This window comes from Dendrobium catenatum, unplaced genomic scaffold, assembly GCF_001605985.2.
Source record: "Dendrobium catenatum unplaced genomic scaffold, ASM160598v2 fragScaff_scaffold_1446, whole genome shotgun sequence".
NCBI lineage: Eukaryota > Viridiplantae > Streptophyta > Magnoliopsida > Asparagales > Orchidaceae > Dendrobium > Dendrobium catenatum.
In genome coordinates, this window is record NW_021319908.1 from 2,881,521 (window position 1) to 2,903,734 (window position 22,214).

Below are 22,214 nucleotides of genomic sequence, written 5' to 3' on the forward strand. Positions count from 1 at the left end.
GACCCCGACCCGCTGACCCGAATTGACACCCCTATAATTAATTACATATATTAATATTTAATTAGAAATTAAATATTTATTAAAATAACACAAAAAATTAGATAATTTGTATTATACTTAATAATTAAATTATTAATTATATAAATATTTAATTAAATAATTAATAGTGTAAGTAATAATTAAATAATTATTTATTTTAATTATTATTAAAATAATATCAAAATAAGAAATTAGATCATTAATATTATAATTAATAATTAAATTAGTAGTTGATTTTTTTAATATTGAAGTTATCTTCTAATTATATTATTTATAATTATAATTTATTGGCATAATTAAAATTGAAATTGATAAGTTATCTAAAATACAAATTAATATTTAATTTTTAATGAATTGATTACCTTAAATCCTAAATTATGTTGCCAAATAATTTTACATAATTTAACAGTTATCTTAACAATTAGTTTTCAGGATTTAACACACTCAGGGTTTACTAAATCCCTATTTAAAAATTTACTAAATCCTACTAAAGTTATATCTTACTTTTCGTTTGATAGCCTCTTCATCTTCCTTAGTTCCATTGATTGTTGATGAGGCTTTTGGCAGCATAATTGAATAAGATTTTAGCATGATTTAACCTAAATCCATCCAAATAATAAAAATGACAACTCTATTTCTCCTTGTTTTATTTTAAATCTTGGATTAAGTAAATCCAGACTGTCACACCCATGTTATCACTACGTTAAACAGTCGATACAGAATGAAACAACGATGGTTGTCAATAACTTGCATCACTCTATTAAATTTATTATAATACATGAGCTGACTGCATAACCATATTCGAAGGAAATCATAACTTAAAACATCAGTTATAAATAGAAACAATCAAATTTTCATTTTAAAAAAATTTATGATACAAAGCATCAATCTGACACCCAAAATAAGTGACTAAATCCACCCAAATAATAGAAATAACTACTCTATTTCTCCTTGTTTTATCTTAAATCTTAGATTTAGTAAATCCATACTGTTACACCCATGTCGGCACTATGTTAAATAGTCGATGCAGAATGAAACAACGATGGTTGTCAATAACTTGCATTACTCTATTAAATTTATTATAATACATGAGCTGACTGCAAAACCATATTCGAAGGAAACCATAACTTAAAACATCAGCTATAAGCAGAAACAATCAAATTTTCATTTCCAAAAATTTTATGTTACAAAGCATTAATCTGACACCCAAAATGAGTGACTAAAAATTGGCTACTAACCTCCAAAAAGTTCTCTTACATAGATTAAAATAACAAAAATGTTTACAAACAGAAACTAACACTATTCTGGTCCACCCTTATCCTTCCCTTTACATGCAATAATTAGAATAATCATCTGGTGAGCAACAATGCTCAAAAAGATATACATCCAATATAGTAGTAACATAAGGACATATAGAATCTCCACCTGCATCAACAAAAGAATGAAAAAATTGGGTCAATTATCATCATATAGGAATTTTGCATAATAAGTAAGAACATAACTGATGAAGATACATTACTACACATAAGATTTATGGAGAGAGTTATATAAATCTCATTATATTAAACTATTTGTATCCCATCTTGTCAAATGCAACTTTAAAAGATTTCAATTCATATTCATAATTCCCTTTCTTCAACCTTAGAAGGTGTCATGTTGAGATCTTTAAGTCTAGGACTCTAGCATATAGTCTCATGAGATTGTACTGCCTCTTGAGATTGTTCTACCTCTATCGCCCATAAGCTTAATTATCATATCGAGATCACATTGTGTAGTAGTCCAAACTCTTAACTATCGAGATATTGTTTGCTTTGACTAAGAGTCACATGATTTTTATCCTGTTAGTGCAACTTCCAAGGAGGTCATCCATCCTAGGATTACCCTAGGATAAGCACACATAACAACAAAGTTTCTTAAATAAAATTCCAACCATCAAGCCAAAAAACACATTGATGTTTAAAGAGTTTAACTTCTTTTATTTAAGGTGTTTCACAATCTCAAGTAACTAACAAACTCATCAATACCCCTATACAAAAATCATCAACTAGACATATAGGATTCTAGAGATGGCCCTTACAACTTCAAGTAGTGATTCCCGTCATGTAGTAGTTTGTCCCATATAGGGTTCAAGATGTGACTCCCGTCATGCAACCCTATACATCTTTAAGGTTAACTTGATTAATATAATTTAAAATATTAATTAGTAAGTAAATTAATTAAAAAATAATATTATAATTGTTGCATAAATTAATTATCTAATATAACTTAAATATATAATTAGTAATTAAACACAAATATAATTAACTTAATTAATATAATTTAAAATAGACATTATTAAATATATAATTAATTAATATTGTAAATAATAATTAAATAATAGCATTATTTCTATTGATTTTTCACAACATTGTTCTTGCTATAACTTTTCATACATGAGTAGTTGATTAATTAAGTGCCTAATGAGATAACTAAAATACAATTAATCATTTTGAAATTTAAGTAACAATTAAATGATTAAAGAAAATTAAATTAAGTGTATTAGTTAAAAGATTATAATGATATTACTTATCATTACAATTTTTTGATGTTAATCGAGATAGAAATTAATAATTTAATCTTACTTAAAAGAAAATTAAAACTAAAAATATAATATATTTAATTTTATAATAAACTAACCTCTTTAAATCCTAGATTACATTGCCAATTGCATGTATTAATGCACACCATCATGTGATGAATTTGGTGAACACAATTATATTGATGATGTGCATTAGTCTTAGAGGAAGTGACAACAATCATCGCCATCAATTGTAGGCCATAGCCCTCTCCAACTTCAAGTCCAGACTTAGCTCTACACATCTTTCGATTGGAGGATGGGATCTATTTATAATTTTTTAGATTTGCATTTTATTAAATATAGCCAATATTAAAAAATACTTTGTCTGACATATACTATTCTTTCAACATTAATATTTGAATGACTCATAATTAAGTGATCTTGAACTTGTTAATTGAATTACTTTATCGAGTTGCTGATTTTGGAAGTAAGCATGTAATATTAGAAAATCATTTAGTCATCAAATTAATGTCACAAAGTTTTCAAATACGCTTGGCATACTTGATTTGAGTTTATTTAGAGTAGGTTAGATCATTTTAAATGTCGTTGGGTTTGTCTCATCAGTATGTTCAATTCGAATATAAGTTCGTTGAAATTAGAGTTTAGATGGTCCTAAATTTAATTATAGAAGTTTTCAATACAAAAAGTTAGATACAAAAAATAAGAGAATAAAGAAAACAATACTATCATATAAGACACAAATATAAATTAAATTGTCATACATAACTCTCCTTGGCCTATTGGTTGAGAGCTTAGGCTTCCAACTAAGAGGTTCAGGGTTCGAGTCTGTGTATGCGTTGTGTGTGTGAGTTTGCCTTAAATGGCCTAAATGTCCCAAAAAAAACATTAAATTGTCAGGCTTTTTCTTTCTCGACAACACTTCATTTTCTTTTTGCTAACTGCTGGGATTAACAATGGCCATTCCTTTGACTGTTTCCTTCATTCTTAGGGGTGTCAATATTGGACTCGACCCGAAAATGTTGAGTTTGGGTTGACCCTAATCCGAAACGGGTAGGGTTCGGGTTCAACAATTCGACTCGTTTCAAAAATTGTGTTGAGTTCGGTTGACCTTTTGACCCAAAATTAACCTGAAATTGATCTGTTTTTTACACGAAAACCTGTTTTTGACTCTGCAACCCGAGCTTGACCCTTTTTTTGACCCGAAAAGCAGAGATTGACATGTTTTTGGACCCGAAAACTAGCAGGTTTTTTGTTGGCACCGGGTCATTCGGGTCGGGTCAGGTTGACCCGGACCTGAAGCGGGATCAAGTTCGGGTCCGAAAAACCGACCCGTTTGCAAAAATTGTTCGGGGGTTGACCCGAACAGTGTCTAGTCAATTTCGGGTTCGAACCGAACCTGACCCGTGACTCAAAATTGACACACCTATTCCTTCTCGTGACCCTCATTGTTTTTGCTTCAAGTGATATCTATATAGATATATACCCACACAAGAGTTTTTGCGTGCAATTTGAAAATTCAGTTCACTACAGGAAAATCGTGTAATACCGGCAGCCGAAATCCGTCTGAAATCTTAAAATTTCACCGGAAAATGAGCATTTACCAGCGGATATAAGTCTGTCGATTAGACCGCCGCTTTTATCGACTGATATAAGTCCGCCAGAAATTCCGCCGGTATACCTAGTTTTTATGTAGTGGCTAAATGGTTTCTTCTTCTAATGTATTGTTTTTTTCCTTGTAATAATATGAGTTGTTTGTTTTGTTAACTTTGTAGTTGAAATGATAAAGCCAAAGGTTGAGGTATTCAAGCTATGCTCAGAGATAATTAACTGAAATAGCTGCGACGTTCCTGATTGCAGACAACAATGCATTAAACAAAATAAGGGTCGTGGAGAGTGCATTTCAGAAAAGTCTGATACTGGCCTCTATGCCTGTTACTGTTTTTACTGCTATTGATTTGATTTAGGCTTTATTTGGAACGGTTTTCATATTGTTTTCTAAAACATTTTTTTAATACAAATTTTTTTTAAAAATAAAAAAAAAATTAGTGACAAAAATCTGTCCCAAACAAAACCTTAATTATTAAATATTGATGACAAAGTTGTTTAAATAAACATATTGCAAAAGATATGTTGTTATAATTTGGTTTTTCTTAATCCTATTATCATATAATTTGGTTTTTCAAATTCACCCAACCAATTAACAAAGTAATAGCTACCAAGCTTTTCAAAGATGAAGAATATGAGTCTATTTATAATACTTATTAAAGTGGCATAACTCTCAATCGGATTGCTCATATCAAATCCTTCGATTATAAATAATTTATTTAAAAATGTAGTATTTTAATGACCTTAAAATCAAGTGATCTCGGGCTTGTTGGACACGTCTCGTTGAGCCACTTGTTTTGACTTTAAGCATTTAAATTTTAAAGATCATTTTATTCTTTAATTAATATCCCAAAATTTATAAGTGCCCTTCAATTGTTTGATTCGAGCTAATTAGGACTTGGATTTAATCACCTTTGGTGTTGTTGAATTTATTTCATTAAGACGTAATTTAACTATAAATTTATGGAAGTCAGTCTTTGGATGATTTTGATTTTAATTTCAATAATTTTCAAATATTACATATGGATTCGTGCCGGTCAAACTAAATATTTTTTTTAAACCATATTAATATTAATTTTATTTAAAAAAAAATTCCAAGAACTATAATTCCCATTCTAACTAAATTCAGATTGAAATAGTTTGACCAAAATTTAGATTTTGTTGCTTGAAAACCATTCTAAGAACTGCTTCTACATATTTAGCCGCAATCCATATTTAGGAAGTGTATTTTTAGCCAATTGTATATTTGATGTACATTAACCAATTTAATTATACTTAGTTAATATTATATTTTTGTAGCATTATACGTCAGACATTAGTTCTGTAATGGTAAATATTCAACAAATTGCCAAATAATTCCTTTAAAAACAAAATACTTTGTTTTCTTTTGCTTACTGCAGAGATCTGAAAAGTTTAATTCTGAGAATGCAGCAAAGAGGAAGAAAGTAAATAGTAGAAAACCATTATATTGATAAAACATAGTGTAAACAGTAATTAAGCCATTCAATACAAAGGTATTATGCATTCAGTTGCAGATGGCAGGATTTGAATGAGTATTATAAGTAGGGCTGTTTCGGATAAGTGCTTAGCATTCGTTTTGTGTTGCATCTGATTGAGTTGATCAATCGGGTTGTACTGTTGACTCATATCTCAGTTATGTTGGTTGATTGGCCCGAATATTTTTCTCGTACAATGCTGCAATATTGTATACTCTAACGCTGCGACGTTGTACAACGAGCGGAGTGCTGCAACGCTCCAAACCCTGATGCTACAGCATTGCTAGTCTGGCTGAAGACAAAAAAGTGGAGCGCTACGAGTCACGCTATACAATTTTCTTTTTTGTTTTTTAATGTTTAACTTGAACGGTTGCATTCCTTAGAATGGTTAATGCGTGTCTCTTTATTAGTTATGCTGTAGAAGTAGAATGTGTGAAGAGTGAAGAGAGATAATAAGAGAGAGAGAAGAGATGTACAATTTCTCATTTTCTTATACTGAATTTGTTGGTGTGGGGTGGCTCTATAGTTTCTTTACCGGTTTTGGATTTTCTTGGGTTAAATTCTGATGTTCTTTCTTTTCAGTTGTATTTTCTCTTTTTTATGTATTTGTTGTGTGTTTTTATTCCCAAAAGTTAGGATATCCAAGGAGTACTTGAGAGACTTCTTAGGATAAAAAATGCTATGACTTTATTCTATTAACTTCCCCCCGCAAGCTAATGAGCTAGAATGAATTTTTATCTTGTTTCGTAATGGATGAAAATGGTAAGCAGAGAGTGTTAGCACACATCATAAGCCAACCGTAATTATAAGCAGAGAGTGTAATATTATTCGTGTGGACATGAAAACTAAAGTTATTGGCAAGTGTCATGGCAAAAATATTATCACAACTGATCATCGGTTGAGATAGAAGAAGTTAAAATTCATGTAATATATGCCAAATATGTCTGTAGATAACATAGTTAAAACTCATTACTCCACATCGGTAAATGATAAAGTCACAATGGATTGGTTTTTTGCACACTAGAAGATAAGTGCTGAAGAACCAAGAAATACACAATAACTTATGATTGATTGCCTTTCGATCAGGTAGATCATCTGCCTAATCTGTATATGATTAAATGATTAATTAAGCATATAAATGAAGATCATTGGGGTTGATAATAAGTGTTGGGGAAGATGATGATGAGGAGTAAACACCATAATGAAGAAACACGAAAGAATGGAAAAGAAGTGGAAAGTAAATTACACCAGGGTTTAACGTAGAAAAACTCAAAATAAGGGGAAAAAACTACAGGCCACACCACACCAAGAAATTCACTATGAAAATTTGGAGAAATAAGTAAAGCGAGCACGAGAAACTTGAGGTCCGAGACAGCAAAATAATCAGATTGATCAAAACCATCAGATTCTACACATGACAATAAGCCTACGAGAAACAATGCCTCAGATATCTCACACAACTTCTTTAAAGCTTGAAAGTGAGAATTAAGAGGGGCATGCATGAATTGGCACAATGAATTTGTAGCAAAAGAAATATCAGGACATCCAATCATTACGCATTATGGCGAGCCAACCAAACTTGATAGAAAGAAGGATTAACAAAATTCTATGGCTGAAGACTTGCTAGAGAAAGGATGAGCAATATATAGGTTTGCAATTTTGCAGGTCTGCTAGAGAATGTTCATGCCTCCATTGAATACTGAGATCGAGTGAGGTCAACACAGGACAATTTATGTTACATGAATTCCCATAAATTGGGAAACTGTACCCAAATTACATATATGAGATCATTGATGGAGCTTTTGAAGAAGTTCAGAAATGATATGCATAGCTAAGTAATCGGCCAATTATGATGAATATCCACATTGAGAAGAACACTGAATGGTCAGCATTTCATCCTTTGTGTTTAATGCCTTGGGCTTCGTTTTGGAGGTACAACTTCTTTACTTCTTTCTAAAATGACTTTTTAATACAAAAATTTCTTGCTAAAAAATAGTTTTATAAAGTAGCAAAAAAGTTGTTCCAAACGAAACCTTAATATAGTCAAGGCCATACTCTTCTGTGAACTCTTAAGCGATCTGATCGATGATCATTGCACCTAACTATCTTTCCATTAAAATTGATCGATTTTGGTGTCATTTTCTTCAAAGAACATCAAAGGGAGGTGATGGTAGAGCTACAGATCATGTAGAACTTTGCTTTCCTCCAATTAGGGCCCTTTACAGCTGCGGTATAGCTAGCAAGTTGGGTCAAATGAAATGGTACAAGTATGATTGAGATTACTTTTCTTGTTCTTATTATTGATTTAATTTTTGTTTAGAGATCCCAGCATTTGAACAAGTGAGCGTTGGATGACTAGCTTGGATGACTAGCCTGAGCAAGATTGGATTTGGTTGTGGATGAAGATGGATCAGAGTTGGGTTCGACTATGGCTGAAGGCTTATTGGAATCATACAGAGCTAACCAATCGTAGCATTTGTTAAACGTCTCAATAAAGTAAAAGTAAACTCTTAAATATCGAGACATCTTTTGATATAATGGTTAGAATATTTTTATAAACTTCAAAGTTAAACGTGCTCGTGTAGAAGCTAGCAATCATGGGAAGTTACAACAACTAAATAAAACTGTCAGATTATTAGGTCAAATCAAATAATATCTCAGTAATTAAGAATTTGAGTTATTACAAAAGATATTAGAGTAATACATTACCACTAAGATGAGAATAAAGTGTTACCATTTACCTAGTGTATGCTTCTAAGTTAAGGAAACTAATGAGGATGTTAGTTCTCTACACACACCAATGTTTGCATGCAATATCAAAATTTACCCAAATGATTACTTCCTCTCATTTCTATTTCAGTTTGATTTATAAATTTATTGACTGTGGTTAGATAAATGATTGAAGAGATGCATCTTATTAAAATCTTTTTTTTTTTACATCATGTAAAACCAATAAAGCAAGCCTAAAAGCCACCATAAAACCAAAATAAACCTTGAGGTTGCTACTCATTAATAAGGTTAGGATATTCTAATTAAAATTTGATTATGATTAATTTTATAGTAAGTGAATTTACATTGAAATAAGTGAAATATATTACAATTTAACTAACTCTTATATTGTTTTTATTGACATTAGATATCTATTGACTATTTATGTGATATGGTACGTGCTTGTCAATCACTATCGTTTGACACTCATCTTACATGTTCTCAATCTCTCTTAGGATCTCCAGTATAAATAGAATGATTAAATTGACCACCCATCATCTTTTGATGATAACTCAAACATCTCAAGTCTCACATGTTATCACCACAAGAGATGTTTTCCACCTATCATACTTACCACATCATATTATCATATTGTCAAGCTATGTGGAAGTGCAACCATTGTAATATTTAATTCACATTAGTGAACTATCTTGAATGGGCAAAGTCTCATAATTTTTTCTCTTCCCAAACTGTCCATTTAAAAATCTAGTATTTCTTAGGAGCTGCTCTCAACTCATATCATTAATTCTATGTGGGATTTTTATTCAGTATTAAAATGATAAATTCATTCTTTTCCTGTGAATATTCTAGCATACATAATTCTCTTTGAAGAGAAAATTCAAGTAGAGTTATTAGAATTATCATATCACCATATTAATATATTTCTTAAGCCTCCAGCCTATAATTTCACACAAGGCAGCCCAAAGCTCGCTGTATAAAAATTAGCAACTAATATTTTAAGGAAAATAAACTTTTTAGCCAATTGTCTATTTGATGCATGCATATCACCTATTTATAGTGGTCAGTACTCAGTATTCTATATTAGGTAGCACTGTTTGTTAATTAGGCGTTGATGCAGTAATGTTATATATCGTATTGGCACTTCATCAATGAATCGTCAATCCATTTCAATATTCACAATAATACTTTGTTTTCTTTTTGCTAACTGTTGAGATCGACAATGGCGGCCAAGCCTTCGAGCATTTTCTTCCTTCTCTTGATCCTCATTGTTTTTGCTTCAGGTAATCTATATATATAAACATCTCGATCGATCTGCCAGCAGTCTATTGAAAATTTACCCAAATGATTTCTTCTTCTTCTCATTTCCTGTTTTTATATTCGTAAAAGATCGTCGAAGCCATTGTTCTTTTCATCTAAAATGCAAACAAATATAATTTTCTCATGTTAGATGCTTTGTTTTTTACTATAATTTGATTGTTTTATAACTTTTGCAGTTGAAATGATGGTGCCGAAGGTGGAGGCACAAAAGAGATGCCAAGTGATTCTTGACCCAAACAGCTGCAACCTTCCTGTTTGCAGAGAAGAGTGCTTTAAACGGAAGAAGAATGGCTTTGGAGAGTGCATTTCCAATACAGCTGGAACTGCCTATGCATGCTACTGTTTTTACGACTGTTGATCATGATCTGATTTATCTGACATTGATGGAAATGTTATTTAAATAAACAGATAAATAAAGATATATGTTTTTATAATTTGAGTTTAATTTCTGAATCCTGTTAATTATTCAGCAAGATTTCTAATTAGAAATATAAATATTGTGGATTGATTGGGATGTATCACTTAATTAAAATCAAAGGATTTATATATTTGTGATTATATCATGTTCCACAAGAATGATAATTACATTTTCTTAGATTAAACAACAATAAAATAAGAATAAATCTTAAGAGAAAAAAAAAGACTAAGAGTCTTTTTTTTTTTTAACAAATTCATTTTTGTATTACTTAGATTATTATATTTCATGCATGATATTGACTTGCATTGAAAAAATGATATGATTGATATAAGATAATTAAACGTGTCATTTGCATGTAAGCAAGAAATGTTGGATGTTAACACTATAATTAATACATTTTAGCTCTTAAAACATAATACCCTCCGCGAGGGTGGGTCGACTAGCTTTCCTTAAAATAAAAAATTATGAAGTAATCCTAGATGTTAGTCTAATGTAAAATTGATTAATTGAATTACGCCGACGCGTAGAGTGTGACGACTCTTAATGGTTTGCTGAAAGTTACATGTGAATTGACTTAAGATAATAAACAATGATGACAAAACAAAAGTACAAAACTCTTATGACCAACTGGTCGATAGTTGGACTAAAGGATGAAAATACCACATTAAAGTTGAATGTTCTATCTTGCTATTCGTAATTATATTTATGGTTTCATTTACATGATAACATATGAATTTATTGATAAATATAATGAAAGGTGAACTGATAGAACATGAGATGTTAGTTTAATATATAATTGATTAATTGAATTACGTCGACGCGTAGAGTGTGACGACTCTTAATGATTTGCTGAAAGTCACATGTGAATTGACTTAAGATAATAAACAATGATGACAAAACAAAAGTACAAAACTCTTATGACCAACTGGTCGATAGTTGGACTAAAGGATGAAAATACCACATTAAAGTTGAATGTTCTATCTTGCTATTCGTAATTATATTTATGGTTTCATTTACATGATAACATATGAATTTATTGATAAATATAATGAAAGGTGAACTAATAGAACATGCATGGATACTGATATAATATGTCATAGCATATAAAAAAGACATTAACAAGCATTGATAGACATATTGATGCAGTACGCTAACATAGCATACTAACATGACACATTGATTAATAGTATTTTTTATCAATTTTTCTTATAATTTGATTGATCACTTTTGACTTTATTGATTAATATTAGTTTTACTATTATTGATACTGATTTTATAGATTGCTTATTATTCATACTAATATATTATTGATTGAAATTGACTAGAACTGGTATAGACATTTTGATTCTTTTATCTTATATTGAATGCATTGGTAAGTTTTGGTTACTTGCTGGATTATGTTCTCATTATATGATTTTATATAATTTTATGTAAAGATAAGAAGCCAATAAACCGAGGCTAAACAGTGGTGATAGTTTAGTTTTTATTTTCATCTATTTGATTTTATATATATTCTTTTTTAGCTTGTTGTGACTAGTGCATATATTATTTTCGACTTTAGACTTTAATCATGATGTAAATATTGATCGTAATAATGTAATTATATTTTATGATGTTCTATTTTTCCTTAATGAAATTAGTCATCTTTGGTAGTCAATAATTTAGCAGTTAATGAATTGAATAAAAAAGATAATAAAGAAAAAAGAAATGAAATCCTTCCATTTTAGATTTTGGGGCGTCACAATTAGATAATGTAGTTAGGCTAATAGACAAGAATTCACTAGCTACGCAGTTAAGAATACTTGTAGCATAAGTTTATTGGCTACTGTGGTGCCTTGGATCAATGATGGAGTAGAAGTTATGTTTGCTCATGTTTGTGATTTGTTGATAAGCAACTCAGGGTTTGTTGATTTAAGCAAGGATCCAGAATAAATTTTAGAGTGAAGTTATCAACAAAAAAGACCAGGGGCAACAACTGTCAACACAACATTAACAACCACCAAAGCTAAACGTATGCCCTAGCTTCCTTGTTCACATTTTGATATTGAAAATCTTGTTAATGATTTTGTTGGAGGACATTTAGATTATCCTGGATATTTTAAGCTCTTCAACTCTACCACATAGTGAAAGATTGGCAATCACCAAGGAAGAGGGCAAATGAGCCTCAATGTTATGAGAGATGTCAACTGACAATAATTAAAGAAGACTCTTAAGAGCCATGTCTTTTGGTTGTAATGTTTTATACAAACTTTTATGTCATGTCAAGTATATGATATAAAAAACAATCACTCGATCATCTTTCATACTTTCTATAAAAAATGGCTCTTGTGAACAATCATGATGAAGCAACTAGCGCTTTATGAGAATCTAAAGTGTTCAAGGGCAGGCTAAGTAGCTAGGTTAGTCTCTTCAGTACTACACATAAAAAAAACATAATTCATCTAAGCTAATTGGTTGAAGCTTTGTTATAATTGCTACTTTGAAGACTATGGCTTCGTTTGGGACGGCTTTCTTACTGCTTCTTAAAACAGCTTTTTAGTACAAAAGTTAAAATTTTTGTACTCGAAAGTTACTTTAAGAAGCAATAAAAAAGCAGTCCCAAACGAAACCTATGTTGTTAGCACATCTAAATTAAACCAACTCCAAGGTCTCAATTCAGCCAGGACCACATAGCCCATACTACCTCAACGACAGTGCTGCTCCACTAAGTCTGCCATAGAGGCTGTTACCAACGGCTATCCAATCAGCACTCTATAACAACCTTGTCTTCTACCCTCTACACTATTTATAACCATGTAATAGAAACAGTAGAATTAATAAAGTTATGAATTTCTAAACAATATAAACATTGCCTTGATCAAAGGAGCAACTTGCATATGTTAAGCAATCCACTTTTGCTTCAATTTCATAGAGATATTGTGTCAATGACAGGGTTTTGCATCATTAGATGAAGAAGTTCATTATTCAGTTGGATAACCTTAGAACGATTTGATGATTTCAATCTTCTATCGAGTATAATGGCTGGTCTGCTAGGCTGTTTAACTGGTAACATAATGAACATTCAAAAGGCCTTCTTTACGAAGGAAACAAGTAAATAGGCTTCAGTTGAAAATAGATAAATACATAGGCTGAAAGTTGCTAATATGATGTGCTCTTAATATAGTGAAATTCAGGACAAGGCTCTCAATCTTTTTCTAAAATTTAACATTCAACAGTCCATATGGCCAATTTGTGGAGCATCTTTCATCATCCAAATAAAAAGATCTCATCATATTAGCAGCTTTCTAACTTTTGAAATTAAACAATATGATAACCAGTTTGATTTTTTGAAGACTTGTTCTGAGGTTATGAGATCCTGAGCCACAGTGATGATTTTTATTTTATTTTTGGTTTTTTTTAATAACATCTAAAAGAAAATTAACAATAAAAAATGCTTATGCTATTACTTCTGAAATAAATCTGATTTTGCGTTAAATAGATTAGAACGAAACTCTCAATACAAAATAATGAAGTAAAATTTTTTTCATTATTCCAATTCCTTCAAACCAAATGTGCTATTGAAAGTTTTCCTTCTTTTCTTTTAATCTCCAAAAGCTTTGGGATAAATCATTATAAGAACCCAATGAATCTTTCTATTTTATATCTTAGAAGCCATTTATATAATTTGCCTACAAATATTTTTGTTTGTATCATATCATTATCATTATGTTTAATTAGTTAGAGCTAATGTTGGATTAAAATAGATGATCAAAATAATAATTTTTAAAAGTAGTCGGATTTCCTAAGTGGTTGAACTGGTGAAATTATTCTATGCGGATATGGACGGCGTCCGGAGGCAAATCAAAACACGCTAGGTCACCCGTTTGCTATGTACCGCGGCTGGGTACCGTTGTGTACCTGATGATGTGACGCGTTCTGATTAGCCTTCGGACTTCATCCGTATCCACACAGAATAATTTCTCGCTGAACTTACAGATAATCAACCGATTTGATTTGAATTTTTTTATTTTAATGATTTTTCCTTGATAAGAAGATTACAAAACTTCAATCATAAGAACTGTTCTTTATTAATATATATATTTATTTGAATAACATTGCCATGGAATCAAATAAATAAGATCAACAGCTATAGAAACAGAAGCATGCATAGCCAGGTTTATTTTTATTGGCAATGCACTCTCCATGGCCCTTCTTTAGATTATAGCAATCGTATGTGCAAGCAGGAACGTTGCAGCTATTTGAGTTCAGAATCTCTGTGCATATCCTGTCTGCCTTTACCATAGGCGCCATGATTTCAACTGCACAGTTAACAAAAGAAATATATTATACCAATAAAAAAGGCATCCAACAAGAAGAAATTATATTTGTTTGTCACTACAAATGTATTTTGATATATTTTATTGTTATAAACCTCTCGTACCATTGTACTTTGTGATGAAGTTTACAATTGATGATAAATTGTTAATGTTAAATCAAGTATGTGCATGCTTCAAATTATTATTTTTTAAAGCCAGTAATGCAATAGTTATAACCACTGCTAAAAAGTCATAGTGCAGTAATGCAGTGGTTATTACCGCTGCTATAGAGCCACAGTGCAGTTTAGCATAGGTAATAACCGCTTCTAAAGACTCATTTTCTAGATTCGCAGCTGTTATGACTGCTAAAATATAACATAATTGTAGAGGTTAAAACCGTTGCTAAAGCAAACGCTGTCAAAAACTACATCTATTGCAGCTGTTTAAATAGCACTGTGGAAGCCGTTTGCAATGATTACAAATACGGCGAATGTGCAGTGGTTTTGAAATCACTGCAGATCAAATGGTTGGTGTTTTTACAGCTATTGTAGGGTTGAAAAAGTGTTGTGAAAGCTTATTTTAATAGTAGTGCGTATTGTAAGAAAAAGCAATGACTTTTATGATTTTTTATAAGCACAGAAACAATAAAAGAGGAGAAGAAATCATTTGATAAACAGACCGCTGCTAAAGCAAAAAAACAATGATTTTAATGATTTTTTACAAGCACAAAAACAATAAAAGAGGAGAAGAAATCATTTGGTACACAGATCGCTGCTAAAGCAAACGCTGTCAAAAACTATATCTGTTGCAGCTATTTAAATAGCATTGTGGAAGTTGTTTGCAATGATTGCAAATACGGCGAATGTGCAGTGATTTTGAAATCGCTGCAGATCAAATGGTTGGTGTTTTTACAGCTATTGTAGGGTTGAAAAAGTATTGTGAAAGCTTATTTTAATAGTAGTGTGCATTGTAAGAAAAAACAATGATTTTGATGATTTTTTTCAAGCACATAAATAATAAAAGAGGAGAAGAAATCATTTGGTAAACAAACCGCTACTAAAGCAAACACTGTCAAAAACTCATCTATTGCAGCTGTTTAAATAGCATTGTGGAAACTGTTTGCATCGATTACATATACGGTAAATGTGCAGTGGTTTTGAAATCGCTGCAAATCAAATGCTTGTTGTTTTTACAGTTGATGTAAGGTTAAAAAAGTGATGCGAAAACTTATGTTAATAGTACGTAGTGTGTATTGTAAGAAAAAATAATGATTTGATGATTTTTTACAGGCACATAAACAAGAAAAGAGGACAAGAAATCATTTGGTAAACAAACCACTGTTAAAGCAAACGCTATCAAAGACTATATCTATTGCAGCTATTTAAATAGCGTTCTGAACCATTTGTAGTGATTACAAATATGACAAATGTGCAATGGTTTTGAAATCGCTGCAAATCAAATGGTTGGTGTTTTTACAGTTGATGTAGGGTTGAAAAAGTGTTGTGAAAGCTTATTTTAATATTAGTGTGTATTGTAAGAAAAAATAATGATTTTGATGATTTTTTACAGGCACATAAACAAGAAAAGAGGAGAAGAAATCATTTGGTAAACAGATCGTTGCTAAAGCAAACGCTGTCAAAAACTACATCTATTGCAGCTGTTTAAATAGCGTTGTGGAAACCATTTGCAGCGATTACAAATACGACGAATGCACAATGATTTTGAAATTGCTGCAAATCAAATGGATGGAGTTTTTACAGCTAATGTAGGGTTGAAAAGTGATGTGAAAGCTTATGTTAATAGTAGTGCATATTGTAAGAAAAAACAATGATTTTTTACAGGCACAGAAACAAAAAAAAGAGGAGAAGAAATCATTTGATAAATTTTGAGATTGCTTGCAAAAAACATACCTGAGGCAAAAACAATGAGGATTAAGAGAAAGAAAGAAAGACTCGAAGACTTGGCCATTGTTGATCTCAGCAGAAACAGAAAGAAGAATAAATAAATAAATAAAAACAAGTCTTGTTGTGCAAAAATGACTTGGCAATATATTGAATATATACCATTACAGCACTAATGGTCAATGTGTAGTGCTACTTAATTTAGAATATTGACTGCTAAAAAAGGTAATGTAAATCAAATATACAAATGGCTAAAAATACAAGTACTTAAAATATTAGTAGCAGACTTTTAAAAACGAGCCTTTGGTTAAATTTTGTCAAACAATAGGTGTTGAATAAATACAAGGGATTATTATTATTTTTGTTTGGATTGAAATAAAATAAACTCAACATAAAATTAAATGATGGGAGCAGCATGTGGCCGGCAGCATGGTAGAAGGCGGCAGGTAGCAAGGGCTGGCAAAGGTGGTAAGATGTGGGCGGGTGGGAATTGACAGTGGCGGAGGAGGTGGGCGGGCGACAACCAATGCAACATGTGATGGCCAGCGGTGGCGAGTGAGATCCAATGGGGAGAGGGATGACAATTGGTGGCAACAGAAGACAGAGGAGTAAGGAGTTTACTTATGATGTGAAACTGGTGTCTTTTCGAATTCATTTGAAAATGTGTGAATTTAGAGTGCATAAAAATATTCAACAAAACTTTATTCTGCATTTATTTTTCAACAGATTAAACATCAAAGTTTTCAAATCCTCTTTATTTGAAATAATTTGCATGCAATTTTCAGCAAATCAAATAGATCTAAATATATAAATAAATAAATATATAACTCTATTTTTAGTAGCAAATTCTGTCAACTATCTATAGACAAGTTATTTTAATGTTTTGAAGTATAATTTTACATTTATTTTATATTTGATTTTTATTGCTATATGTTTAATGTTTGATGTAAACTTATTCAAAATTCTATTGTTAATTAGTTATTTTCATGGAATGTTTCTTGTTTGATGTATTGTGTGATGTGCTTTCAGTTGGAAAGTTAAAGAAGTGCTTTGATTAATTCACATTTCTCTTCATAGGATTGCATGCTAAGTGTTGCATGATAGCCAGGGGTGGATCTAGTCTTAATTTTTAGGGTGTGGGCTCCAAAAATTCGGCCTCGGCCTCCACTTGCTTTTCTTATTCGGCGAGGGAGTTTTAACGAACTAAGTTCCGAGGTAAATTTTGGAAGGCAGATGGGTTTGTATATAAGACACTACCCAGAGATTTCGCCCTCATTTTGGTGAGTGAACAGTGCGACGCCAATATTGGCGTCGCACTGTTCACCTGCGATTAAATGGCGGAAATTTTCGCGTTCGGTTGGAGCGACGGAACGACTCCATACACTCGTTTAGCGTTCGGTTGGAGATTCCCTAAGTGTTGCATGATAGCTAGGGGTGGATCTAGCCTTAATTTTCAGGGGAAGCAAACTTATAAGTAAAAGTGTAGAGTTTTGTTCTGAGGGCGTTGCCTCTTGACCCCTATTTGTTCATCATTGTACACTTCAAAGATATGTCGGGGGTCCAAGGGGGCAGCGCCCCTAGCGGGGTTCGACTTGCGCGGTCAAGTCGCGGGTCAAGGGGCAGCACCCCTGCGGGCACAAGTTTTAGTTGTAAGGATATTTTTTTATTCTGTTTACTATTTCTCTTTGTATTTAGTTCATCATTCCCTAACAATAACATCTTTACACAATGTGTTTAATTATGTTGGGACAATTTCCTAAAGACCATATTATTTTAAAACTTTTAGGGGGGGAGGCAAATTGCCTAAAAACCCTTCTAATAAAGACTATAAAATACATGAAGGGAGATAACTTACCTAAAAAATCATACAATAAAGATTTTTTTTTCTTTTTTCAGAGGGGGGAATCAATTGCCTCCCAGCCTTAAGGTGGATCCGCCCATTATGATAGGTATTATCAAGTCTTTGTTTGGAACAGTTTTCTTACTGCTTTCTAAAATAATTTTTTTATAAAAAAATTTTTTGAATTAGAAAATTTTTAACTAAGAAAAATTATTTTAAAAAATATCAAAAAATTAGTCTCAAACAAAACCCAAGTCTAGAATTTGAGAATCATGTCATTTTGAAGGTTTGTAAATGCTTACTTCGGGGTGGGTGCATGTGACTTTTTGGAGGCGGGTTTGTTAACCCTCATGTTATACCCAAAAGAAACGAAAGAGAGAAGCAAAATGGAAATCCTACGTACATACCTTGTCCATTGGATCCCTATTTCATGCGTAAATCCTGCAGAAATCACGCCGAACTCAAACGGAAATCCCGTAACTTAGTACCTGTTCGGCGCCGTTCGCGTCGCTTCTCCGCGAATCCTGCGACGACGGCTTCGATCGCCTCCCATTCGCGGTTATAAAATGAAGCCGATCGCTCAGTTTCTTCACACCGACGCCTCCTCTCTTCCACGATTGCTACAGCTCTTCTCTCGATCCTTTAAATAAAAGAAACTTGTATCATGTATTGTTTTTCTTGTTCGTGGATTGAATACAAGAAGTTTTCCTTGTGTTTCTCTCAATATTCTTAAATTCATGCATCGTTTTATTGTCTTCTCTCTGAAATCAGCATATTTCTCACTGTTTTTACCGGTTATTGCTAGGTTTGCTTGCGAACTCAAGTATTTCCTATCACCCTATCTCCCGATTATAGTCCTTCGACCACCATCCTCTGATTACGATCCTCCAACCACCATCCCCCCTATTATGGTGCTTCGATAATCGTCGCCAACTGCATTCTTTCAACCTCCATCACTTGACTATAGTTCTCTGACTATCACCATTGTGTGACTATAATCTTCAACCATTGTCGCTCAAGTGCGGTCCTTCAAACACATTCGCTTAACTACGGCTAACCTATAGTTGACTAGCGACATCGATGCTAGCTGAATTCCACCTATAATCCCTAATAATAATATACACGACATGACTAATCGGATTGATGCATGTTGTTGACACAATCCTTGACATTTGACGTTAGCACCAGGGTTTATACTATACATCTTAGTCTTTGGTGTTCTTTCCAAAAATGAGTTGAATCAAACAAACAAACAAACAATTTCTTAAAGACGGCTCCAATGTCACAGGTCTTTTCCAATTTTTACCATTTAATACGTTTTATACATTGTTTATTATATTGTATCAATGTCTCATCTGAGAAAGTGCATCATTTGTAATTGATGTCAAACACCGGTGGAATCATTTCAACTAAGTCAGGCCCCATGATTTTCCTCTTTTTAAAAATTTTTGTTTAAAGTTTTGATATCTCTTATATCTCCTCTTTTTTCTGTAGGTGTTGGATCTTCTTACAAAGTTAAGACAATTACTCTCACTCTACTAACGTTCCTATTTTGGCACGCAACAAATATGAACTAAAATACCTGAACTAAAATACCAAAACGAAAGCCCTTTGAGGGTGTTTGGAATGCATTTTTTCTTGTAATTCTAACTAGTAAAGTTTTCCTGGACTATTTGTTGAACATTTTCCAGTGCTTAGCTGCTATTTGGCACTTTAAATGATGATGCAATTGTATAAGCGTTTTCTTATGGTAATAGCGCACAGTTCATACATTACTTCGAGTTCTAACCATTTAGATAAGGTGTAACTAACTGAGAAATTATTCTGTGCGGAATCCAGTTATACAGCTGTGTTCGGAAGCCAGTAAAATAATTATATGTGGCGTGCTTACGTGGAAAGTTAGGATATTCATTTGACTTCTTACCCGACCCGTTTGTCTTTTCGGGCTTACTGTAGATGAAGTGAAATCCGCAACAAATAAGCAGTAAATAAGCAGAAAATGTGTAACATATACGCAACAAATACTCAATGAATACGCAATAAAATACTCAATCAATATGCACATTTTTACGCAATAAATACTCAATCAATACGCAAGTCAAATAAATATCGCGGACTTTTAACTTTCCACGTAAGCATCCGAACACAGCTCTATAACCGGATTCCGCACAGAATAATTTCTCCAACTTATGACTGTTCGCCGTTCGCAGGTATTCAGATCTCATTTGGTTTATTTGTTTATAGCTGTTGCAAGCATATTTCTCATATGCACCTTTTCCATCTTTTTTACATCTTTGCTTCCAGTTTTATGCATGCTATTTCATTCCATCCAACTTCCCTTTCTCTCAATCTAGCTCTGCATCTTCAGGAAAATTGCTGCTTGATTGCTTCTTGTCCTCATCATAACTATTTTCTTGGCTGTCTCTTGTGCTAGTGTTGGTTGGTACTGCTGGGTTCTTTTGGTTGTTAATCTAGACTTTGGTGAATTTCAGCTTTTCTAGTGTTGCTCATCAATTGCTGTCAGCTTGGGTTGCTCTGCTTGATTTGTGCTCTGTTGGTTTATTCTCTTATTGTTCATCTTTTCCTTGTGTTTCTGCTTCTTGGAGCTGCTTCCTTCAGATCTGCTGGTATTATTTCCTCTTGTGGTATGGTTTCACAGATATCTGCTGTTACGCACGTCTCTTTCGGTTTACAGCTGCTGAAGTGTTGAGTTGGTGGGTTATTTATGCAGTGTTGGCCACTGCTGTGGAGAAAAATAATAATAATATTAATAAAAAATACATACCTCTTCCAAATCCCTTTATCGAATGCTGCCCAAATCGCTGCTTGCTGCAGTACCCCATACCTCTACAATGGTGTTGTTTCAAATAGAGCACGTGCAAGCCTCATCTCCGCTCTCGTTAGCCTTACACAACTCTTCTTTGCTTCCTTCCAACGCTTGAAACTTTCACTTCTCTTTCGTTATCGGGAGAGGTACTTAAACTATAGGAGGTTGCGCCTATAGGAAATCAAAACTCAATCATAAAATCAGCAAGAATTTTTATTGCGTCCTCCCACCTGACGTAGAGATACGTCCTTCCAGAGCTAAAATCGCGCTAAAAAACGAGAAATACCGAGCAAATACCGAGCAATACCAAACAATAACGAAGAATATCATCATGTGAAGACCAATACCGAGTTATACCGAGTTATACCGAGCAATACAAAAAAATACCTAGTTTTTCCTAGAAAAAACTCGATATTTTTTTGTATTGCTCAGTATTGCTCGGTATAGCTCGGTATAATTCGGTATTGGTCTTCACATGATGATATTCCTCGTTATTATCAAATAATACGTAGCAATACCGAGCAAAAACCGAGTTTTTTGGCAGTGGGAGGATGTATCTCTACGTCAGGTGGGAGGACGTAATAAAAATTTCGCAAAATGAGGGTGAAATCTCTGGGTAGTATCTTATCTACAAACTCAATCTGCTTTTTGAAAATTTACTCCATAACTTAATCCGTTAAAAATCCCCCAAAGTAAGACATGCTGGGGCACTAATTTTCACAGCCCACATGCAGGCGGAAAACATGAATTTTAATTCAAAAATTGAAAATTATTCTAGTGAAGAAATTAAAAATAGAATTTCCCTTGTTTGCAATTATGAGTACAAGAGGTGTAACTTGATTAAAAAACTATAAAGATCTTCAATTCATGAAGGTCACGAGTATACAGTGAAAATATTTGGTTTGAAGACTACGCCATCTGCATCATGATTCGTGAAACAATAATAATGAATCAAATCTTATGAATATATATATTATTCTTCAATAATTTAGTGGGCAAATTGGTGCAGCATCATCTTAATATATGTTAGTTAAAAGCTCAAATTTTCGATAGATTATTAGATGCGGTGTCCGGATTGTTCGGAGGCGAATTCAGATGCGCCACATCACTCGAATGCATTGACTCCGAGTGACGTGGTGCGTCCGGATTCGCCTCCGGACGAATCCAA

General features: G+C 32.6%; 1 long non-coding RNA gene across 1 annotated transcript; it reads right to left on the reverse strand.

Moving 5' to 3' along the window:
* Nucleotides 1–20,815: 20,815 nt before the first annotated feature.
* LOC114580970 lies at nucleotides 20,816–21,174 on the reverse strand. Its single transcript, XR_003702765.1, has 2 exons — nucleotides 21,005–21,174; nucleotides 20,816–20,917 (listed from the first exon to the last, which is right to left on the reverse strand). It is a non-coding gene; the product is annotated as an uncharacterized LOC114580970 (long non-coding RNA).
* Between the last annotated feature and the right edge of the window lie 1,040 nt (nucleotides 21,175–22,214).